The sequence below is a fragment of the Pinus tabuliformis genome, chromosome 5_1 (assembly GCF_031772625.1).
Source record: "Pinus tabuliformis cultivar Carrire ecotype Pingquan chromosome 5_1, CPIR1, whole genome shotgun sequence".
NCBI classification, from domain to species: Eukaryota; Viridiplantae; Streptophyta; class Pinopsida; order Pinales; family Pinaceae; genus Pinus; species Pinus tabuliformis.
Genome location: NC_142305.1, coordinates 156,865,813 through 156,892,454, shown reverse-complemented (window position 1 = coordinate 156,892,454; position 26,642 = coordinate 156,865,813).

The following is a 26,642-nucleotide window of genomic DNA, read 5'->3' as shown; positions in this document are numbered from 1 at the left end:
TGCGCAATTTTCTTGGGGAATATACTCAAGCTGTAGCTGGACCAAGTCTGGGTGAATAGCCTGTGAGGGGATTGCATCAAGCTATGATTGAAAAGCTGCCTTTGCACAAGCAAAACACTGAGGCTTGTGAACCTGATGAAGCAAGACAAGCTGTTGTGAAGGTTGGAAAGAAGGCTCTAAAACGAAGCTAAGGAAAAATTTTGGAGGGTGTTTGTAGCCACCACAATAGAATTGAAGAAGAAGGTCTCGGATGCCATAATGATCATTCTTCCATACAAATACCAATCTATTGGGATTTTAGGTCATTGATTCCATAATGGATGAGATGGGTTTTTAGAAAAGGTATCATGAGCATGGAAGACAAACATAACGACCCATCAATAAAAATGAGCTAGACTCATGTGTAACTTATTGTTGATTGTTTGGAATTGTTTATTTTATGGAATGTTCATTCTTTTGTTTTTAAAGCTTCAAGGGCATCAGGGATATCCTTGATTTATGAGGGGCTATGCATGCATCATAGTGAAGTTTTAATAGTATAATAGTATGTGAATGGAGTATGATGTTTGGATAATTGAATCACACAGGTGCCTAGGCTTCCCTTTCGCCCAATGAGATGTTATGGGTGGCTCACGCATCATAGGACGTAGGGTGACAGAGACAGGAGGAAAAAGATGCAATTTTTTTGGTAGTACTTCATCACTCAAGTGTGAAAATTAGTGTTCATTGTGATTGTAACTTAATAATGTCATTTACTCCTATTAATTCTCTATAGTCCACCTAATGAAAGGAAGCCCCAAAATGGACTAACCAATTTGAATTTTTCTCCTTGGGAATATTAGGCTTATTGGCCTAAAAATGGAAGATGTTTTGTGCCTTCTCATCAAGATCACTCATTTCTTGTGCTGGATTTTCCCCTCTTTTTCTCATAATTCATGGTAGACACATTGAAAGTTTCAAAACAAATTTCAAATTGTTCTGGAGTTGAGTGTTTTTTCAGTTTTTTCTTTTTGAGATATCTGTTGTGGAAAATTGGGTATCTAGTGCCTGTTGTCTCTTATTGGGTTTTTACAATTTGTGTTTCAATAAACTGAGTGCTACAACATTGAATCACCAATAGTAGTTTTGTAATTGTAGCCCCTATATATTTAGATGGCCACACATGAGTCTAGCTCATTTCTATTGATGCGTTGTTTTGTTTTCCTTTTGTGCTCCTGATACCTTTTCTATAAACCCATCTCATCCATTATGGAATCAAGAACCTCAAAGCCCAATACATTGGTATTTGGATGGGAGAATGATCATTGTGGCATCAAGGATAGCTATTTTGGACTCGTTAATACTCCCACCATGCCCATCTAAGACTCATAATCGAAGGCACACTCTTTTAAATGACCAACCAAAATTTGGGCTCAAGCAAACCATCATGTCTGCCCAAGTAATGGAGATTGATGCAAAAGTCGGCACCGAAGTATATCATCCACCAAGATGTGCAAGCAGAAGGTATTGCAACTACTCCAAGAATCCAACCTTCCAAGTTTTGAGAGGATTACTCCCTATGGAGGGAATAGAGTGTAGGATTGTGTGGGAGAGTGGGTTGAAGTTTCATGTGGGTAAAATGATAGAAAAAATACGAGTATCTTTACAAGACAACTAGAAGTTTGGCATCATATGATCCAGAGGTGAGTGCATATCTTCATAAGGGAAAGATGAAGAAGAAAAAGGAATTGAAGGCCAAGGAGTTTCACATCTTCTTTACAATCACTAAAATAAAAATTGATGACCCTGTGAGTGGAATGATTTATGTAAGACTTCCATAGGTCTGGGTAAATATAAGGAAATCAAGGCATATGAGGAGGAGTATGATAAGTATATGGTTTAGATTGCATGTTTCCTATCAAAAACGTTATGTTAATAAATCCAAATAGCATAATAAGATGCTATTTTTATCCAACATAGAAATCAGATTACAGCGAGGCATTTGTTACTAGGACCATTGACAACAAAGGTAGAGATTGAGGTTGAGGCTGCAACATACCTGGTTGTTGTTTGTTAGCATTCAATTGAAGTAGATGTTGAGTATGAATGTGCAACAAAGGAATGGTTCTTTCACTGCAAAAATGGTTCGTTTACAAACTGCAATTCTTCTCCAATTAGATATGATGAAAAAAAAATTATTTCGCATTGGCAGGGAAAAGTAATAATAACTGTTGAGCCTCCCATTATGATTGTTGGCTTGGAGTTGGAACTGGCAAATTGCAATGCAAGAAAAATATTAGTCACTATTGACCCTGCCATTATGATTGTTGGCTTGGAGTTGCCGTTCGCAAATTGCAATGCAACAATTTTCAACTCCATAACCATTAAGCTTCTTTAATGTTGCAACAACCTAGACTCTAAAAACAACCTCAACCGAGAGTCCAAACTCAAGTTAATGATGCAACAACTGGGCTAGTGGGGTAGCCTAGGCAGAGTGTGTAAGTGTAATGTGGTGACAAGTCAGAGTTTAGTGAGAGAACAACACAACTACACAACAATATGCAAGTTGTAAATTTGTAAGTGTAACTAAAGGCCGAGTAAATTAGTAATGGCAATAGATAAAACAAAAATATTAAAAAATATTAAATATACTAACCATTCTTCCTAAAACATTAATAATATTTTTCAATTTTTAAAAAAAACTTGTAACACTCATTTTTTTTTTTTTTTTTTCATAGTAGATTTTGCTGATTGCTTCTCTAACGTGCGAGAGAAGCCTTTTGAAAGACTCTCAGGTATTCAAGTTTGAACACTAAACCCGACCACAATGAATATTTCCGAGCTCTAAAGTCAGGTTGGGACCGTGACCTCAGAACCATAATTACACATCAACGAGAATGTGGAGCGAGAAGTGAAGTCGAATACCATGCGATTTTGTTTTTTATTCAAAACATGGTTTAGGAGCTCCATTGTTGCAGAAACAAAAAATCAAAAGCTTGTAAACACACGGGTCCCCGGTTCAAGGACCCCTAAAATCGGTATTCATCATTTGGTTCACGTTTCATTAGAAATTTAAACATCTATTTAATTGTATTAAATAACTCGTATATCTATGTTTGTAAAGGAACATTTTCCAAGTTAGCATTTATGAATTAGGGAGTAAAGCTTAATAATGGCGGAAAGGTCTTCAACCTTTTGCATGGGGAATATCAATTTGTAAACTAACAACATTTTATACGTCGAATAAGTTTATATGAGCATTATTTTTTAAACGTGTAGATATCTATATGACCGTTTTAAAAGGTTTTTTATACATAGCTCGGGTGGAATTCAACTTTACTTCTTTCATCAAAATTTTGATGAAATTAATTTTAATGTGATTGGAGGAAAAAATTTAAATGGTATAACTAAAATTAATTTATTAAAAAAATAAATATTTTTTTGGTGATGATGATAATGATGGTTAACGTTTATTGAGACCAAGCATTGGTCTCTCGGACTTAAAGAGAATTATTTAGTTTGATTTAAGATTTTGTTCTTATGCTCAAAAAGCTTGGAGAGAAGCCTCTGAGACTCACTATAATATATATATTTATATTTATTATAGTGTAAAAATTTATCAATTCAAAGTGTAATATCTTAATTAGTAAATTAAAAAAAAAAAAATTAACACTTTAAATTTGTAAATTTTTATTTTTATTTAACAAAATAATACATAATATTTTTTAATAATAATCAGACCATGGGGCTTTGGATTGACAGTGAATGGGTGCACTGTTAAGGCACTCCTTGTGATAGGTCACTGGGTCAAGTCCCCCTAGGTGCTTACCTAAAAAAAAGTAAGAATAAATATTATTTATTTTATATAATTTAATTTTTAGTATTTAGATTAAATGATATTATATAATTTTCATGAAGAAAGTTTTTGGATAACTGGTGTTTATCGTTAACATGTCAATGAGAATAAATAATTATAAAGAAATATTTATCATTATCAAATTACGAATTATGAAAATCCACATACTAAGATTATATAATCTTGAATTATATATATATATATATATATATATATATATATATATATATATATTTATTTTGGAAAATTATAATATTTTTAGCTTTTTACATGTAACGCGGATAATTATATTATTATAAATTCATTTCCTTAAATTTAAGATGAAAAAATATAAATTATAAATTTAGTAAACTTTTCTCAAAACCCATAATTTAAAATAAAATAAATTTAAGCATAATTTTATCATTATCAGTGGAAAGTTAATCATTATCAGTCATCTGAGTGCAAGACTTGTGGTTGGACTGTGGAGTCTTGAGGCCCAAGGCACTGGCTGCAACTAGATAAAATCCAGAAGTAAAACAAAGAACCGTGGAGTCCTGAGGCCTAAGGCACTGGCTGCAACTGGATAAAATCCAGAAGTAAAACAAAGAAAGTGCTTGGGGGGAGACTGGATGTAATCGCGAGGCTAGAGGCTGGGAGGAGAGACTTTCCAGACAAAGCTCGGTGAACCCATTTATAAATGTGGAAAAGATAAGTATTCTGGTCTATATTTACAGGATGGTATTAATTAGTGGTAAATTATTTAGGATTATGATTAAATAACTAGATTCAGTGATAAATATGCATTAGCAAGGTAGTCATCTGATTGATAAAGATACATTGGAAAACTAGTCATATTAAAAGATATTAAGATGCATTAATAGATAGTTATATTCAGTAGTATTGTTGCAATAATGAAAATAGTAATGTGCAGAAGGAATGACAAATTCAGTACTCATAAATATCTACATACAACAAGTATGAAACGTCTCATACTCTACCTTCCCTATCCGGAGTTTTACATGCAAATATGCAGTATATTAGATAGACCCTCAATGAAAGTTTCCATCTATTAGACCTGGATCAATAAAAAAGATGTGCATATTCTTTCTCATGTCAACATTAACTAAAAGACTGTCTTCGCATTAACCTGTCTATCTCTTTTGTTAACTTAAGAGGAGCAAAAGAAGTAGTCTTATATGAATAGACTAAACCCTCATCATAATTGTCGAAAGTTTATTAAAAGCTAAAAGAACTTCTGTTTTCAACCAGAGAGTATCGACTTATGAGATTACTGCTAAAATAAAGACCAAATCATAAGGAAGAAGGGCAAAACAATTCTCAACAGTGAAACCCTCTCGAAGATGTATGACCACCAAAATCATTGTAACTAAAGAAGTTTCAAGTTAAAACATATATTATATGCAAGCTATGAAAAACATACAATGTGCACCCAACAGGAAAATACCAAAGCAGAACGGTTCTATATATAAATATATGACTGTGAAAATATAACACAAAATCTAGGAGTTCATAACTTAATACATATCAGAATCTTGTCAAACAATTAAATTAAGAGCCAAGAGACCTTTTCTCTGTCTCTTCCAAAACAGTTACAAAAAATAAGGAATTAATTACACCCAAGAACCAACATTACAGTCTGCAGACTAATATGATATTTTGCTACAAAATACATCAGATGCGATATAATTAACACCACATTGCATATACTTGCAAATGTGTGAGTACCCTAGACTACATCAGACCAACCATTAGAAGCCAAGAAGGTGAGTTCCAACTTGTACCAGTTGCAGAGTTGTGAGTAGATTTCATCATCAAAAACCCATCGTTTTAACCTCATGCCTCTTCTATTCAAATCACGACATACCTGCAAAACTATGGGAAAGCGCTATTAAAGGGATGAAGGACCTGATTTAGGCCAGTAGAAAAATTACGAAATATAGGGACAAACCCTTACCTAAGTTTTGCAAGCTGCATCCGGGGGTCTTTGAGCTACATGACATAACAACCTGGGGTTAGAAAAGTTTAAGGTAGGAGGAAACCGAAAATGATTGGAGAAACCATCAGCTTAAAAGTAAACTTACCTGGTTCATGCCGTGGAAAATAACTCCCATTTCTCCTAGCATCTGAAGAGCTGAGTGCCCAACCTGACCAGCAATGGAATACATTAACCCCAAGCATCGAAACAACCCTTGATACAAATAGAGGACGATCGAAGCAAGAAACTGGTTCCACAAACAACAAGGGTTGAAAACTACCTCCCCGCGGCAATTGAATAGATAGAGCCATAAGGTTTTGAGGTCAAGTTAAGAAACCCACAAAGAAACCAGGAGCAGATGAGTAAGAGAGAAGTAAAACCATCCACCATGAAGAGCAAATGAGAAGTATACCAGCAGGAAGTAGGGTGTTGGGTAGATGGATAATCTTGGAGCCATTATTACCGTCAGATGGCAGTGATCGGATCAATGGACTAGACACAAAAAACTTGTCGCAGCCAGAGCAAGGGGTAGGACAACTGCCAATCACACTTACTGTTAGCCTCCTGCTGCAGCAGGTATTCATCTTTCATGATTGACATTTTTACATGCCAAATATGTCATACTTTGCAAGCTGCAATGTTCCATATTTCCACAATACCACGAAGTGTGCTAGTCCAAAGGCCACTGCTGTATTCCATTTTTGATGAGTTTTTTTTTTAAAGGAAAGGCCAAACAGCTTAATCTTGGCCTCCCTAGATTTCAATTTCCTGTTTTAGAACATAGAGAATGATATCTGTCCAAACAATTCAATCTTGGCAGATCTATAGATAGGTAGAGTATCAAAGGGACCCAACTGTTTAATCTGGGCCCTGGAAGAAATAAGTGCAGATTTAGATAGGAAACATTCAAAAGAAAAAATTGTAATTCTGGGTCTGCAAGTCTAAGTGCACCCTAATCAGAAAAGAAGAAAAAATGTTAGGAAAGTAGGCTGGGTAGGTAGCTGTGTGGTTGCAGAATGATAATTTGTGATCAATTTTGTGGTACAAAGTGTTTTATCTTTTCAAATCACAGTGCAGACAGTTTTCATGCAAAACGGCTCAAAGCTGGACATCACTAACTTCCCCTTCTTCTAATTCCCCAAGTCGCTTACTAACTCCCAAAGAGGTCAAGATCTGCTTGAGCCTCTTAGTTTCATCATCATCCATATCAGTCACCTTGGTGAAGATCTCCTTCACTCAAGGATCTCAGTTCCTTTCAAGTTATTCTTCCCAAATCTAGCCTAAGGTCCCTAACATAAGCGCTTGCTGGTCACCTTCATATTAACTATTAACAGTATTATATAACTCCCTATCAGTTTTCCCATTCCCCTATTGAAACTATGTATATGAAACTCCCCTATGTAAATATTCCCTCCTTGGCAATATAGCCATATTTTTCTAAGTCTGGGGAAAAAATGGTCCATCTGGGGTTGTTTTTAGCCCATCCGAACCCCCAAACCAAAGTTCTGTGCATAAAATATTAATCCCGCTCATTTAAAAACCAATAAAGTCCCATTTCCTAAGTCTAAAACACTAACCCGCGCTCATTAAACCCGTTTAACTCTCAAATTCTGCCATTCCCTAAGTCATAACCCACCCGCGTGCATATATTAACAACAGAATATTCCTGTGAATATTCCCCGCCCTAACTACCCACCACCTCGCACCGACTGCCGACAGTTGGATCGCCCACCCCGCAGATCAACGGTGGGCGGGCCGCCCCATCCCCAACCTGCCCGAAGGTTAGCGTCCGGGAGATGGGCGGTATTACCACCGTACCTCCCACCACGTGTCACCTTCTGGGCTGTGGCGGAGGCCCCCCTGAAAAAACCGCTCGTGCCAAAAGGCAGTGCGCCCTGAAACCGCTTACCGCCCTCTCCCCTGTGACGTAAGCCTCACGTCATCCGCCGCGTCACCCCCTTGCCCCGCCATCGTACCACCGAGTCATCTGCCACGTGTCCTGCCACTGTGTCCCTGTCACCGTACATGCCACGTCACCATCCGTACAGGATGACATCATCATGCTGACGTCATCCCGCCACGTCATCATGTTGACGTCACTCGCCGTACAATGTCACGTCATGCTGACGCATCATCAGTTTTTGGCGCAGAGGCGAAAATCGCACATCGGGGCGCCGGAATCCAATTCTGAGGCAGTTTTTGATGAGCGCCGGAATCTAATTCTGAGGCAGTTTTTTGATGGCGCAGAGGCGCAAATCGCTCATCGCAGGATTTTCTAGGCCAAAATGGAGAATCTTCAGGGAATCTTTTCATCATACGGCCTCAGGAAGCCCGAAAGGCACAAAAATGACCCGTTTTCTTCGCAGAGCATACCGAAAGGATTAGAAGATAGTTCCAGAGGATACAGAGGCCGAAAAGCAGCCATCAATGCGTGATTAGACCCGCAGCACATCAGAATAGCAGTCCAGATTTTGTCAAAGAGTATCAGATGAAAGAAAAGACGCCGAAGAGTATCAGCAAAGTTTTTTTTTAGGGGCTCGAAGCACCTGTACATTAATGAAGCCCCCAGAATGTCAAATCAGGCATCATCAGCCCATTCTAGCTCTCAAATCACAGTCAGAAGCATTCAATGCCGCCGAACAGCATGGGTGCAAAGACCAATGCATAGTTATAAGAGATGAACAGCACAGAGCCACCAGGACAGACATTAACTCATTTTGATACAACTGCCCCCAGCATAGCTCGAAGATATTTTCTGGCATTTATTTCTGGATAAGATTAGGTTAAAATAATCAGTTTTCTGTCAGACCTGTTAGGTCGGCTGTAATAGATAAATTTTGGATAAATCTTCCCTATATAGACCCTCTGTATTGTTTTTTAAAGGGTCGGTTGGTTAATAGTCTTCAGTTGAGACTCGCACTGTATACCTGATATGTTTCTGTAATCAAAGACTGCTGAAAGGCTTGGAGGAAAGACTGTCTGCTCTGTGTCTAAAGGTTTGAAGAAGTGAATTTGGAATTCTTGTGCTGCAACATGACTCAATAAGTTTTTCCTACCTCTGTTTTTTTTCCATTGATATACCATCTAAAATAGCAGAAGGAAAGAATAGTCTAGAATTGGTTTAATTGCCCTCTATGCTCATTTTCTACTGTTTCTTTATGTTTTCCTCTGGATCAGTCATAAATATGAATTCCCTCTGGCTCATATTTCCCCTAATCCATTCATCTTTGACAGTTGTTTAGGAATTCTTAATTTCTCCTAGACAGAGCTCATTCACCTTCCCCCTTTTAAGCTGAGTGAGAGATTCTTTGTTGCCTCTCATTCCTTATCCCTCATTCCATCCTTTTAAGCTTAAGTGTTGTTTCATGAGCAGCTACCTTGCTCCTTATTTCTCTTGTGACTAAGAAAATGCACCAGCAGTCTGACTCCTTGACTCCACGCCCAATGGTTTGAAACCTACTAGACTATGTTTTGCCTCTCTACCTGAAAACATCATCCTTCCCACCAAAAACAAAACAAAAACCCCTGAATGCAATAACTAGCCTAAAATAATTTTAAACAAAGCTAAATCTGAAAGAGAGAGCCCTCTCTGATTGCAGGTGGGCTAGAACCTGCAGTCCAAAGTTGGTTTGTGGTTACCTCGGCCGTATCCTTTTCGGAGCTTAAGGACAACCTGAGTGATAACATAATGGCGACTCCGCTGGGGACTCTAATCCTCAAAAAGTTTTATTGATTAAGATGGAAAGCTCCACTGGGGAACTTCCTCAGAAAGTTTCACGAAGAAGGTAAGAAAGCTCCACTGAGAGAACCAGACCTTCAGAACTACTTTTTCAAAGTTTAGTTCTGATCTTTGATGGTGGACAGAGATCAGACACCTCAAAGTTGATTTATCCACCTGGCGACTCCACATCATCCTCATAATAAAGACTCCACTGGAGAAATGAACCCAAAAGAAATTTATGAGCAGATCAGGCTTTTGACCTGGATTATTATCCAAGAGGTCATGTTCTTTCTCCTCCATAAAATCTTACTGTACATATTCTTTGAACTTGACTTTTATGTTTTTCCCGTAGAAAATGTTGAAGAAAGCCCTCCTTGCACACCAGAACAGCATCCTTTAAATGCTGCTAATACTCACCTTATAAAGGAGGACACTACTGTCAAAACAAATCATCCTATCCCTGTTCATACCGAACCCAGTCATTTAGTCCTTGTACATAATCACGCACCTTGTAAGGTTCCTGATAGATATAAGCCACTCATTCTGCCTCCCGTGCTCAATCCTTTGCCTAAAAATCATCCCATGTACCTCCCAAGATTTGATGGAGAGAATGGAGTTACTGCCCAAAAGCATATCCAGGCTTTTGAAGATTATTTAAACATTTTTGAAGTGGAGGATGAAGATGTTAGTGTTAGGCTGTTTGCCTTTTCTTTGCAAAGTGAAGTTAGGACTTGGTTTAAAGCGTTGCCTGAGGCAAGCATCTCAAATCTCCAGCAGTTATTCAAACTCTTCCTTGATAGATGGATGATCAAAGTCAATTTCCTCGTGCTCATAGAAGAATACAATCAGTTAAAAAGGACTCCAAACGAATCGGTTCAGCAATTTTTTGACCGATTCAATCAGGTTTATCATTCAATACCATTAAATATAAGACCTCCCCCTGATTTGGCCCTATTACATTATCTAGCAGAATTTGATCCAGAAATAGAATTTCATCTGAGAGAAAGGAGCCCCTCTACTATGCAACAGATGCAGAACATGGCAGTAGATGTAGAGGTTAATCTGAAAGTTAGGAAGGGGAAGTTGAAAGCAGAAAAAGAGGATGAACTTGACATTTTTTTAAAGAAAGCAGAGGAATTACAGCAGATGTGCACAGTAGGAGTTAAAAGTTTAGAGTACCAGAACAGATCTGTTTTGCAAAAGGAAACTAATGATATTCATGAACGAACCTGCCACAAAACGGATAGCATATTCATACCACCACACATGATGGAGCAGTCTCCTGATATAAAATATGAATATAACAACTTCTCTTCTTTCAGCTCTTTGCCCAAATATGATCTGTACGATGATGACTATGAGCCTAATGATCAAATCAGCCTTGCAGAGGAGTCAGACCTTATTTTTGCAGCAAGCACAGTTCAGGTTCAGCTGCCTAAACCCAATGATCAGCATGCCCATTTCAGCTATGAAGAAAAGGAGGAAAAGGCAGAAAATTTTAATTTCAGTGAAGGAGCTTTACCATTTTGTTTCAAGTCTTTTCAGTTTATTAGGGATAATTATCATGCCGTTAACAATCAAGTGTCACCATGTTCTGTTACTGATCAGCTAGAGGAAAGTCCAGGCCTTGCTCCTAAAGCATCAACACTAGATTTGCAGCCCCAAAGGGCCAGTGAACGTTAGATTGAGGAAGACTCTGAAGCGGTAGTACGTGACCCGATAATCCAGCTAGACCCCCTGCCTGGTGGGTTTCAGCCATCTCGGATATTCGAAGAAAAAGAAGAGCAGTCACTACAAACCTGTCAAGTACCATCTGAACCAACTTTCAAAGAATTACAGGGATCATCCCCTATTTTGTATGACTCATCAGATGGCAAGCTGTATAAGGAGATAAATCACTGCTCTTCTCCATTAGAAGGTTGCAAAGCTCAAAATCAAGTTGTTGGTGATTCCCCAATTCCAAAGCATGATAGCTATCCCAATCTTTTGTACAGTCCTTTAATTCAGTCTAGTAATAATGTATATATGCTGCAGGACCCTTTTGTACAGTTCCTTTTTTCAGCAAAGAAGGTCAGCAGTTTCCTGATCTTCTCAAAGATTAACAAAGCTGTATCAGATTGCAAGATCTCCATTTCAGGTAGCAGCAAACACAAGCAGCAAAGACCATTCATGTTCATGATGCTTAAATGGCTGCATTGGCTGTTTCATTACACCTAACAGCAAAGTAAATGTTGGTTAGGGTAGGTAGGTAGGATTAATAAGGCAACCAGCCAAGTAAATTTTGCAGAATACAGCAGCAATTGAATACAAGGCAGTTTGACCTGCTGTTCTTGACTTTTCACAAGGAAAAGCCATCCCCAAGTGGAGCCACTGTTAGCCTCCTGCTGCAGCAGGTATTCATCTTTCATGATTGACATTTTTACATGCCAAATATGTCATACTTTGCAAGTTGCAGTGTTCCATATTTCCACAATACCATGAAGTGTGCTACTCCAAAGGCCACTGTTGTATTCCATTTTTTATGAGTTTTTTTTTTAAAGGAAAGGCCAAACAACGTAATCTTGGCCTCCCTAGATTTCAATTTCCTGTTTTAGAATATAGAGAATGATATCTGTCCAAACAATTCAATCTTGGCAGATCTATAGATAGGTAGAGTATCAAAGGGACCCAACTGTTTAATCTGGGCCCTGGCATAAATAAGTGCAGATTTAGATAGGAAACATTCAAAAGAAAAAATTGTAATTCTGGGTCTGCAAGTCTAAGTGCACCTTAATCAGAAAAGAAGAAAAAATGTTAGGAAAGTAGGCTGGGTAGGTAGTTGTGTGGTTGCAGAATGATAATTTGTGATCAATTTTGTGGTACAAAGTGTTTTATCTTTTTAGATCACAGTGCAGGCAGTTTTCATGCAAAAGGGCTCAAAGCTGGACATCACTAACTTCCCCTTCTTCTAATTCCCCAAGTCGCTTACTAACTCCCAAAGAGGTCAAGATCTGCTTGAGCCTCTTAGTTTCATCATCATCCATATCAGTCACCTTGGTGAAGATCTCCTTCACTCAAGGATCTCAGTTCCTTTCAAGTTATTCTTCCCAAATCTAGCCTAAGGTCCCTAACCTAAGCGCTTGCTGGTCACCTTCATATTAACTATTAACAGTATTATATAACTCCCTATCAGTTTTCCCATTCCCCTATTGAAATTATGTATATGAAACTCCCCTATGTAAATATTCCCTCCCTGGCAATATAGCCATATTTTTCTAATTCTGGGGAAAAAATGGTCCATCTAGAGCTTTTTTTAGCCCATCCGAGTCATAACAGGGATTAATCTGACACCTGGTCAGACTAATAACCTCTCCCATAGCCCTAAAACCCCCTAATTCACCCCCAAACCAAAGTTCTGTGCATAAAATATTAATCCCGCTCATTTAAAAACCCATAAAGTCCCATTTCCTAAGTCTAAAACACTAACCCGCGCTCATTAAACCCGTTTAACTCTCAAATTCCGCCATTCCCTAAGTCATAACCCACCCGCGCGCATATATTAAAAACAGAATATTCTTGTGAATATTCCCCGCCCTAACTACCCGCCACCTCGCACCGACCGCCGACCGTTGGATCGCCCACCCCGCAGATCAACGGTGGGCGGGCCGCCCCATCCCCGACCTACCCGAAGGTTAGCGTCCGGGAGATGGGCGGTATTACCACCGTACCTCCCGCCACGTGTCACCTTCTGGGCTGTGGCGGAGGCCCCCCTGACAAAACCGCTCGTGCCCAAAGGCGGTGCGCCCTGAAACCGCTTACCGCCCTCTCCCCTGTGACGTAAGCCTCACGTCATCCGCCGCGTCACCCCCTTGCCCCGCCATCGTACCACCGAGTCATCTGCCACGTGTCCTGCCACTGTGTCCCTGCCACCGTACATGCCACGTCACCATCCGTACAGGATGACGTCATCATGCTGACGTCATCCCGCCACATCATCATGCTGACGTCATCGCTGACGTCACCCACCGTACAATGTCACGTCATGTTGAAGTCATCATCAGTTTTTGGCGCAGAGGCGAAAATTGCACTTCGGGGCCCCGGAATCCAATTCTGAGGCAGTTTTTGATGCATCGCAGGATTTTTTAGGCCAAATTGGAGAATCTTCAGGGAATCTTTTCATCATACGGCCCCAGGAAGCCCGAAAGGCACAAAAATGACCCGTTTTCTTCGCAGAGCATACCGAAAGGATCAGAAGACAGTTCCAGAGGATACAGAGGCCGAAAAGCGGCCATCAATGCGTGATTAGACCCGCAGCACATCAGAATAGCAGTCCAGATTTTGTCAAAGAGTATCAGATGAAAGAAAAGACGCCGAAGAGTATCAGCAAAGTTTTTTTTTAGGGGCTCGAAGCACCTGTACATTAATGAAGCCCCCAGAAAGTCAAATCAGGCATCATCAGCCCGTCCTAGCTCTCAAATCACAGTCAGAAGCATTCAATGCCGCCGAACAGCAAGGGTGCAAAGACCAATGCACAGTTATAAGAGATGAACAGCACAGAGCCACCAGGACAGACATTAACTCATTTTGATACAGCTGCCCCCAGCATAGCTCAAAGATATTTTCTGGCATTTATTTCTGGATAAGATTAGGTTAAAATAATCAGTTTTCTGTCAGACCTGTTAGGTCGGCTGTAATAGATAAATTTTGGATAAATCTTCCCTATATAGACCCTCTGTATTGTTTTTTAAAGGGTCGGTTGGTTGATAGTCTTCAGTTGAGACTCGCACTGTATACCTGATATGTTTCTGTAATCAAAGACTGCTGAAAGGCTTGGAGGAAACACTGTCTGCTCTGTGTCTAAAGGTTTGAAGAAGTGAATTTGGAATTCTTGTGCTGCAACATGACTCAATAAGTTTTTCCTACCTCTGTTTTTTTTCCATTGATATACCATCTAAAATAGCAGAAAGAAAGAATAGTCTAGAATTGGTTTAATTGCCCTCTATGCTCATTTTCTGCTGTTTCTTTATGTTTTCCTCTGGATCAGTCATAAATATGAATTCCCTCTGGCTCATATTTCCCCTAATCCATTCATCTTTGACAGTTGTTTAGGAATTCTTAATTGCTCCTAGACAGAGCTCATTCACCTTCCCCCTTTTAAGCTGAGTGAGAGATTCTTTGTTGCCTCTCATTCCTTATCCCTCATTCCATCCTTTTAAGCTTAAGTGTTGTTTCATGAGCAGCTACCTTGCTCCTTATTTCTCTTGTGACCAAGAAAATACACCAGCAGTCTGACTCCTTGACTCCACGCCCAATGGTTTGAAACCTACCAGACTATGTTTTGACTCTCTACCTGAAAACATCATCCTTCCCACCAAAAACAAAACAAAAACCCCTAAACGCAATAACTAGCCTAAAATAATTTTAAACAAAGCTAAATCTGAAAGAGAGAGCCCTCTCTGATTGCAGGTGGGCTAGAACCTGCAGTCCAAAGTTGGTTTGTGGTTACCTCGGCCGTATCCTTTTCGGAGCTTAAGGACAACCTGAGTGATAACACTTACATTAGAAATCAAATGGTATGTAGCCGTGTACAGGCTGCAATAAATTCCAAGGCGGGCTGCAGATTCGTTGCCTCATGTAGGGTCGCACAGACCCTCGTGTATGGCAGAAACCACTCTGGTATTAGTACAAAAATTCATTATCAGATTTGCCTTGGACTTGTACCCACTTACGTGGCAAATAAACATATATCCCGAGATTCGTATTTACATGCTAAGGTTTGGTTTGATGTTTGAAGTTAATGGGTATCGTTAGCATCGATTAATAATATATATATATATATATATATATATATATATATATATATATATATATATATATATATATATATATATATATATATATATATATGTTGTTTTTACTATAATATGTTAATGTTTGTTACAAATGGTATCAGAGCTCAGGTTCGAACACTGAGACTCTTGGGGAAATAAAATAAACTTTTTACATATAAGCAATGGAGGTAATTTCTATAATTTAACTAAGTGGATCTGTATGTGAACACATAGAAAGAGTGAGAGTGAAAGGGATCGCCTCCATTCAGAAGTGTCAAGATGCAGAGGAGCCCAGGACCACCTAATTAGCTGGGAACAAACTATGTGAATGCTAATTCTGATATTTGGATTTAGCTGGGCGAAGAGACTCATCAAGCTAATGCAGTCTTACTTGAAACCGTGCAACAACTTCGTGCAGAGATGACCAATTTAAGAACTAACAATGAAAGACTCTACCTCAAATAGGAGAAGATCCTAAGAAGTTTGTCCAATCGGCAAAACCAGCGACACCCAGACCCCAAAGCTGAAGATAGAGAAAAGACCCCAATAGCTCAGCAGGGAGAGGAAAATGTAGAATCGGTTGAAAAACATGGAGAGGATGAAGAAGGACACCTAGACAATGTTTCCAAACATTGCAAGACAAAGAAACAAAAATATGAATTACAGGGAGAATTTAAAAATATTAAACCCTCACTTTTGAAGGTGAATCCGAGGAGGCAGTGAAAGCTTGGCTCATTGATATGAGCAAATATTTTAAGATTTATGAATACACTGATAAGTTGAAAGCCCGATTGGTAGTGTATCAACTAAGAGGAAAGGCTACTCTTTGGTGGGAAGAAATTAAATCAGTTAGAAAGATTGATGAGGAGCAGGTTACCTAGAATGAATTCCAAAAGCATTTTAAAGACAAATATTTAACTGAATGTTACTATGACAAAAAAGCTAAGGAATTCCACGAGTTAAGGTTGGGGACCTTAACCATGGATGAATATGTGGCCATTTTTACTTCCCTACTGCATATGTGCTGTATATGCAAGAAGAAAATGCTAAGATCCAACATTTCATAAGTAGCCTACCCAATTTCATGAAGGAAAAGCTTGAGTTTGGCTACCCCAAAACAATGGACCAAGGAAAATTTTAAGGATGGAAAATTTTCTTGAAGTTTAAAAACATTGGCGAATCTCACTAATCCCTAATATGAAAACTATAAAAATTTTATTGATATATTTGTAAAATTATCCAAATTTATAATGATTTTATACGTAGTCTCTATATAATGTTGGCGATTTTTAAGGTAAAATAATTTTATATTCTAAAATTTGGGCGAATCGTCTTTTGTAAAATTGGAAATTGGCGAATATTTTTTGTGGAAAAATCATGGAAAATTAGCCCATTGGGCGAACATTAGCCCCTAAAATTATCCATGATGGACGATGCAATATGGAAAGTACGCCTTTGTTATCAGCAAACGAAATAGAGAAATGAAGGAGTTAAAGGAGGGTTGAACAAGAAAGGAAGAATTCTAGTTTCAAACAAACATTCAAAATTTCCTAACAACAGAAATCTACAACAAAGACCGTTCAGAAAATTTCTAGCAAGAAATCAACCCAAGACTGCCTATTCCAAACAAAGACAGTCAGAAGGAACTAATAAAACTAGTAATGATCAGCCATCAAAACCCCCGCTACAATGTTAGGGATGCAGGGAACCACACTATTACAAAAAATGTCCGCATAAAGCAAGAACATAACAACTGGCAAACATGTAGGAAACATCCAAAGTAGGAGATACAACGAGGAGCATGCCTAGAATTAATGCTGCCCTGGATGATCATCAAGAAGAATATCAACCCACTATGATTGAATGTGAAGGTATGATTGCTAAGCAACCTATTTCGGTTTTATTTGATCCTGGAGCTAGCTTAAGTTATGTTAATTATAAGGTGGTAGAAAAGTGTCAATTATAGAGCTGTAAATTCCCAAAGCCATGGCTACTTCAGCTAGCCACAGGGGATAAAATAAAGAGTTTCCAAAACATAACAATGTCCAATAGTGATCTCTGGACAACCCATTCATGTGAAACTTAACATTCTTCCTTTGGGTTCATATGATATTTTAATCGGAATGGTTTGGTTGGAAAAATGCTAGTCATTGGTTGACTGCAAACAAAAAGCTATCAATTTTATTTCAAAATCAGGACAAAGAAGGGAGTTACAAGGAATCAAGACTAGTACAAAGCTACGCCCTATCACTGCTAATCAGTTAGGAAAATGTCTTAGAAAGAGATGTCAAATTTATGCTATTCAACTGGGAATTATCAACACCAAGAATAAAATGAACTCTTTAGATAATATTCATCTCATTCAGAAATTTTCCGATGTATTCCCTGAATCCATCCCGGGATTACCACCCAAGCGAGATATTGATTTAACCATTAAGTTGATTCCAGAGGTAGCCCTAGTATCCAAGACCCCTTACCGTATGAGCACACCTAAGTTGACAGAAGTACATTCGCCCGTGTGTGTCCCCTTGGGGAGCCCCCGTACTATTTGTACGGAAGAAGGATGGAACGTTGAGACTGTGTATTGATTATTGTCAGTTAAATAAATTGGCTATCAAGAATAAGTATCCATTACCATGCATTGATGATTTGTTCGATCAATTGCAGGGAGCCAAAGTATTTTCAAAATTTGATTTAAGGTCAAGATATCATAAAATACGAATAAAAGAAGAAAACATTTACAAAATTGCATTCTAAACCTGTTATAGTCATTATGAGTCCATAATGTTGCCCTTTGGCCTTAAAAATGCCCCAGCTACCTTCATGAGTTTGATGCATGGTATTTTCCAGCCCTATCTTGATAAGTTTGTATTAATCTTTATTGATGATATTTTGATATACTCAAAAAATCAGGAAGAACATAAGGAACATTTGAGAATTGTGTTGCAGACTCTACGGGAGAACTAGTTATATGCCAAATTTAGCAAATGCAACTTCTTCAAAGATCAGATCCAATACTTGGGTCACATTATATCAGCAGAAGGAATAGTGGTCGACCCAGAAAAAGATTAAAACCATTATGGAATGGACTGCCCCAAGGAATGTAGCTGATATTAGATCCTTCCTGGGATTGGTCGAGTATTACCATTGGTTCATTGAAGGGTTTTCAAAAATTGCCTTTCCTATGACCTCCTTACAGAAAAAGGGCACATATTTCAATGGACAACAGAGTGTCAACAAAGTTTTGAGAAATTAAAACACCTACTTACCATTGCACCCGTATTAAGGTAGTAGATTTGGAAAAGTCTTTTGTGGTTTGCACTGATGCAAGTAAAGAAGGTGTTGGAGGAGTGCTGACACAAGAAGGAAAAGTTATTGCTTATGAGTCATGGAAATTAAAAGATTATGAACAATGATATTCTGCCTATGACCTTGAGTTAACAATGGTAGTACATGCACTTAAAATGTGGTGACATTACTTGTTGGGGAAGAAATTTCTATTGCTAACTAATCACAACAACCTTACTAACTTCTTCAATCAATCAAGTCTAAATGCCCGACAAGCCAAGGGGGTGGAATTCTTAAGTGAGTTCGATTTTGAGATGAAACACCTTAAGGGGAAGGAGAATCAACTAGATACTTCATTGAGTAGGAGAGTACATTGCATTTATGAAGTTCAGATTAGCCAAACACACTCCAACATTGTGGAAATTATAAAGGAGGCATCAGTCAAGGACACCGAATACACTTTTATTTGGCAGAAAACAAAGGAGGCTCTACTAAAAGGAGAAAAATCAAGTTTCGAAATAAATCTTGATAACCTCCTTACCTTTAAAAACAAAATATATATTCCTAATCAGAGATATATTAAGTAATTAATAATGGATGAGTTTCATAGGAAACCGTGTGCAGGCCACCTAGGCTACTAGAAATTGTTAACAACCATAAAAAAGGGTATTTTTGGCCCAGATTAAGAAAGGAAATTGCAGAATACTTGTCCAAATGTTTGGAGTGTCAATTAGTGAAGGCGGAACATCAACATCCCGCTGGTTTGTTGCAACCATTGCCCATTCCAGAATGGAAATGGGAGACCATATCATTGGACTTTATCACCGGTTTTTCTTGCATTATGAAGCAACATGATTCGATCATGGTTGTATTTGATAAATTGAGTAAAACTACACATTTCATACCTATGAAGTCCACTTACAAAACAATGGAAATTGCAGACATATTTATGAGGGAAATTTTTCGCCTGCATGGAATACCCAAGGTGGTAATTTCAGACCGGGATGTGAAATTTACATCTACATTCTGGAAAACCCTCTTTTCAGGATTGGGCACCCAGATCCAGTTTAGTATAGCTTACCATCCCCAAATGGATTAACAAACTGAACGGGTAAATCAAGTGTTGGAAGACATGTTACACATGTTCATAATGCAACAACCACATAAGTGGGAGGATTACCTCCACCTCGTGGAATTTTCATACAACAATGGACATCATGAATCATTGGGCATGAGCCGTTTCGAGTTGTTATATGGAAGAAAGTACAGAGTACCCGTGGACTGGGATAACCTTGTTAATAGACTAGAACTGGGTCCAGACATGCTACCAGAGATGGAGGAAGTTGTTAAGAAGGTTAGAAAAATTCTAAGGGCTGCCCAAGATAGGTAGAAAACGTATGCAGATAAAAAGAGGACATACAAATAATTTCAACTGGGAGATCATGTGTATCTGAGGGTTAAGCCCTGAAAAAGCTCCTTATAGTGGAAGGGTTGTGCTAAGCTAGCACCCTGGTACTGTGGACCTTTTTAAGTCTTGGAACGAATTGGACCAGTAGCCTATAAACTTGCATTACCAAGCCACATTCGGGTCCACAATGTTTTTCACGTTTCATTATTAAAAAAATATGTGTACAACCCACAACATATAATAAATTGGGAAAATATTCAGGTAAGGATCTAAGAGAATATATGTTGTTTATTTTTATTTTTTTTAAGAGAAATATGACTGTGAACTATGTATTTTCAGGTCGAACTGGAAGAAGAGTTTCTGGCAGAATCTCTTCATATTCTCAATCGGAGAGAAACCACCTTGTGGAAGCAAACCATCACCCAAGTTAAAGTGCGGTGAAAGCACTTTGGCCTGGATGAGTCCAATTAGGAAGAAGAGGGATTTATGGAGGAATTGTATCTAGTGTTATTCTCTTAAGTAAAAAAAGAAGAAGAAGGGGAGAGCAGAGAACAATGAGGACGGTGTTCCCCACATGGGGGGAGGGAGATGTAACACCCCAGGCTATTGGAAAAACTTACTATGGTTATTTAAACTGATTTTATGATTTACTGTATTTATTTTTTTACATCAGGATATTGAATGAGGCTAGAAAGCCATATAACAATGATTACCTAATTTTGGATAATTAGGAATTTGGATATGTTAATATAACATAACTGTCTATCTTAATTAAAAGAAACAGTTAGACCTCTGTCCTAAAAGGGGAACGAAGGGGGAAAAGAGAAGCTATCCTTGAGTTGGGGAAAAGGAGAAACCAATGGGAAGTTACTCATTATCAGTCATCTGAGTGCAAGACTTGTGGTTGGACCGTGGAGTCCTGAGGCCCAAGGCACTGGCTGCAACTGGATAAAATCTAGAAGTAAAACAAAGAAAGTGCTCAAGGGGAGCCTGGACGTAATCGCCAGGCTCGAGGTTGGGAGGAGAGACTTTCCAGACAAAGTTGGGTGAACCCATTTATAAATCTGGAACAGATAAGTATTCTGGTCTGTATTTACAGGATGGTATTAATTAGTGATAAATTATTTAGGAGTATGATTAAATAGTTAGATTCAGTGATAAATATGCATTAGCAAGGTAGTCATCTTGATTGATAAAGATACATTGGCAAACTAGTCATATTAAAAGATATTAAGATGCATTAATAGACAATCATATTCAGTAGTATTGTTGCAATAATGCAAACAGTAATGTGTAGAAGGAATAACGAATTTAGTACTCAAAAATATCTACATACAACAAGTATGAAACATCTCATACTCTACCTTCCCTATCCGAAGTTTTACATGCAAATATGCAGTATAGTAGATAAACCCTTAATGAAAGTTCGCATCTATTAAACCTGGATCAATAAAAAAGATGTGCATATTCTTTCTCATGTCAACATTAACTAAAAGAGTTTCTTCACGTTAACCTGTCTATCTCTTCTGTTAAATTAAGAGGATCAAAAGAAGTAGTCTTATATGAATAGACTAAACCCTCATCATAATTGCCGGAAGTTTATTAAAATCTAAAAGAGCTTTTGTTTTCAACCAGAGAGTAATGAATTATGATATTACTGCTAAAATAAAGACCAAATCATAAGAAATAAGGGAAAAACAATTCTCAACAATGAAACACTCTCGAAGATGTATGACCACCAAAATTGTTGTAACTAAAAAAGTTTCATGTTAAAACATATGTTATATGCAAGCTATGAAAACATACAATGTGTGCCCAACAGACAAATACCAAAGCAGAACGGTTCTATATATAAATATATGACTATGAAAATATAACACAAAATCCAGAAGTTCCTAACTTAATACATATCGGAATCTTGTCAAATAGTTAAATTAAGAGCTTTTCTCTGTCTCTTCCAAAACAGTTATGAAAAAGAAAGAATTAATTACACCAAAGAACCGACATTACAGTCTGCAGACTAATATAATATTTTGCTACAAAATATATCAAATGCGATATAATTAACACCACATTGCATATACTTGCAAATGTGTGAGTACCCTAGACCGCATCAAACCAACCATTAGAAGCCAAGAAGGTGAGTTCCAACCTGTACCAGTTGCAGAGTTGTGAGCAGATTTCATCATCAAAAACCCATCATTTTAACCTCATGCCTCTTGTTTTCAAATCACGACATACTTGCAAAACCATGGGCAAACATTATTAAAGGGATGAAGGACCTGATTTAGGCTAGCAGCACAATTATGAAATATAGGGACAGACCCTTACCTAAGTTTTGCAAGCCGCATCGGGGGGTCTTCTAGCTGCATGACATAACCACCCTAGGGTTAGAAAATTTTAAGGTATGAGGAAACCTAAAATGATTGGAGAAACTTTCAGCTTTGTTGTACCTCTAAGATAATAATGGTTAGCTATTATGCCAGAGTATCTAAGATAAATGTTTTGGGGGTTTTTGTTTTGATTTGGGAGACCAATGAATAAAACAAATATAGAAATGATATACCTAACCCTTTGAATAATATCAATATCTCAGTAAAGGGTTGCTATAAAATTTCACACAGTGATAAAGCTTGAATAGTGGTGAGCAGAAAACAAAAAATAATATGATTATCACAATTCTCAGATAGATAATTACATAATCATAAGTATGAAAACCTCTGACCGATGTTCAGAAGGTTCAAGAGAATATGCTTATGCTTACAACAAGATGTTGATGATTTATTGATTCAGAGGGAATTAATTAAATAGACAGTCCATTAATCCATTCTCTTTAATGATTATCACTTCAGAAAGCTTATAGGAATAGATTGAGACACAATTATTCCTACCTAGTTATCTTTATAAAGTCATAAGAATATGAAGAAAACATAATGAGTAATACATTAAAAAAATTACATGAAACACAAACTATGAAAAATAGAATTTAGAATCCTTTGCTTTGTATTGAGGTTCCAAAAAATTCAAGTACATCAAATATCTAGAAATGCTTCATCAAGGGTCAACTAGGTTCAAAGCTGAATAGTGATTGATGACCAATGAACAATGAACCCCTTGATAACTCGAGCAGAGAGTTATTTATACAATAGTAGAACTAAGAAAATATCATAAACTGTTTAAGGATTTATTCTAGGAAAAGGAGGAATCTTCATGCAAGAAGATAGAGATAGCTATTTAACTGCTTCTTGTTGTCCCTATTATTTAGGTTCTACTGGCTTTGGTTTTTGATATTTTGCCTTCTAAGCTGCTTGTTTGTTTAATCTTTCATCTGATACACTTTGACCTTTGTGAATATCCTTTACTGTGTCCTTTTACCTTTACTGTACATTTCAAGTTTTTACTGTGTATTTCAACAGTAAATCTTTTAGATTTTATATTTCAGCATAAGGTAGTTTGGATATTAATCATCTTGTTTGTCTTTTAACTGTAGGCAGGCTTTTGAATTCATTTTCTTTGTGGACCTGGAAGAACAGTTTTGTAGGATTACCTACAAAACACAACAAATGTTAAGTAAAACACAGGTTGACAGGGAGGGCTGAAATGGCTTCATTTTGGAGTTGAAAGGTCTATGGAAGGAGTCTGGAGCATTTTCGGAAGGTAAACAATGATTTATATTGGTTGCAGAGGCTTCGGGTGGCACAGGAGGGTTATACAGGCTTTCATGTGTAAACGGGCAAAAGGAGCGAAAGTGAGGGTTTTAATGTTTAAACAAGTAAACGTTCAACTTTTCAAAATTTTGGCATAAAGCAAAGTGAATAAGGAATACTGTGTTCAGGAGTATGGTGGAGTGGTAAGCGGAGCCATCGCACCGCTTTTGTGGCGAAGGTGGTTTTTAGAGGGGGTCACCCGATCTACTCTGTTGGCTGACACGTAGCATTGGGGGGTCGATGCAAAACCACCTTATCGGGCAGGTATTGTTTGGTCATTGAGCCAACCCGATATGGCTGTGGATCGTTCGATGAGAGAGATTTTGATCTAATGACGGTCGGGCAATAGAGCAGCGTGGAGGAAAAAGGGAAGAGAAATGGAGGGGCCTGGCGGGTTAATCACGAAGGTATCACGGTTAATCACGGTTTAAATCTTAGATTAGGTGATCGAGGTGATTAGAGGGGTTTTATTAACTTAATCGCGAATTGATAAGTTAATGGGTTTTGTTGGATTTCAGGTGAAAATACATAACTTTATAGTTAAAACCAAGGTTTGGGGATATTATGTAAAATGACTTAATAATATACAGGAATGGGTATTTTAGGGATTTAATATACTAAATTAAAAGTTAATATGAATATGAGCAGAAAGGATATGTGCAGTGAAACGTTACGTGGGGCAAAAAGCTTTGGAATCTCACTGCAGGGGTAAAGAATGTACAGGATCTTTCAACGAGGTTGAACCCCTGCAGTGATTTCAAGCCACACGTTGCGGTCAACCATGCTAACGTCACGGTCAAATGCGGGGGTTGGGCTTTAATTAACCTTCATGCTCATTTCTTCCCCACAGCACACCTCCGCGTACTTATTAAGCTATCACTTGATCGCGCATTTTGAACCCGCATGACCTTTATTATATGGCAAACAACGTGGATGTAGGAGATGATTTGGACGCAGAAAGAAGGTGTGGGATGAAATGGTAAGTGGGAGTGGCAGTAAACGGTTGGATGAAAATGAATGAAGTGATAGAATATCGTACATTGTACTTTCCTCTGCCTAATGGTTCATGCAGTTATGAATGATGTGATGCGATATGGAACTTTAGGAAATAACAATTCAAAGTTTCACATTTCTACCTACCCTTCCATTCCTAACATTTTTACTTATTCATCGAGAGTGCATTTGGACTAGTAACCCAATATTTTCTTTATATAAACAATCTATCTCTATTTCTAACCTTATATCATCCAAGGGCTCAGATTAAGCTTATGAGCTCCTTTTATTTTCTCTACCTAACTATGATCTGCCAAGATTAAACTGTTTGGTCAGATTTTATTCTCTGATCTATAAGCATAAAATTCAAATCATGGAATAACCAAGACTAAAAAGTTTGATTACCATTGATTTTGGCATGAATAACAAGTAGCACACAAACATTATTATGCATAAAAGTAGATAGTAGTGGCATTTAGACTTGTACACTTTCATGTTTTATTTCTGTTTTCTTTTCTGTCTAACCTAGCATTTTATTTTGCCTTTATTTTTTTAGGGCATCTACCCTAACATTTTCCTTGATATGGACATATTTATTCAAAAAATTTCCTAACATTTTTTACTCAATATTCTTTTTTTCCATATCCTATCTTAACGTTTTGTATATACATTTTCATTTTTTGTCTAATTTATTCTAACTTATCAAAACCAAAAAATGTTACAACAAGCTTACAAGTAAACTTACCTAATTCATGTCGTGGAAAATAACCTCCATTTCTCCTAGCATCTAAAGGTTTGAGTTCCCAACTTGACCACCAATGTAATACATTAACTCCAGGTATTGAAACAACCCTCGATATAAACAGAGGACGATCCAAGTAAGAAACTGGTTCCGCAGACAACAAGGGTTCAAAACTACCTCCCCGCGACAGTTGAATAGACAGAGCCATAAGGTTTGGAGGCTGAGTTAAGAAACCCACAGAGAAACCAGGAGCAGACGAGTAGCAGAGCAACAAAACCCTCCACCATGAAACGCAAATGAGTAGTATACCAGTGGGAAACAGGGTGTTGGGTAGATGGATAATCTCGGAGCCATTATCACCATCGGATGGCAATGATCGGATCAACAGACTAGACACACAACACTTGTCGCAGCCAGAGCAAGGGGTGGGACAGCTGCCAATCGCATTAACATCATAAATCAAATGGTATGAAGTCGTGTACAGGTTGCAATAAATTCCAAGGTGGGCTGCAGACCCATTGCCTCGTGTAGGATCGCACAGACCCTCGCACGGTATGGCAGAAACCACTATGGTATTAGTACCAAAATTCATTATCAGATTTGCCTTGGACTTGTACCCACTTACGTGACAAATAAACATATATCCTGAAATTCGTATTTACATGCTAAGGTTTGGTTTGATGTTTGAACTTAATTGGTATCGTTAACCCTGATTATTTTTTTCTTTTTATATATATCATTTTTACTATAATATGTTAATATTTGTTACAATAGTATTTATGAAGTTGTTGTTTTATTTGGTGAAATAGTCACAATTATTTACACAAGTTACAAACTCTATTAAATATACTCATTCCTCTTAAAAAAATAAAAAAGTAAAAAGCATTTAAAACTATATGTCAAAATTATAATAATTATTCACATATTACTTTTTCATTTTTATCTATTACCGAATAACATTTAAATCTTAAAAATTTTATGTAAATGAAATTTGATTTTTTATTATTTTATATTAATAGCAACGATTAACATATATTTTATTTATTTTTACATTAATTAATTGTTTTTAATTTTAACTTTTTACAAATTTTTCTATTAAAAATGTTTCATTTATTTTTAACTAAAATGTATTAATTAATAATAAGATCATTATCCTTAAT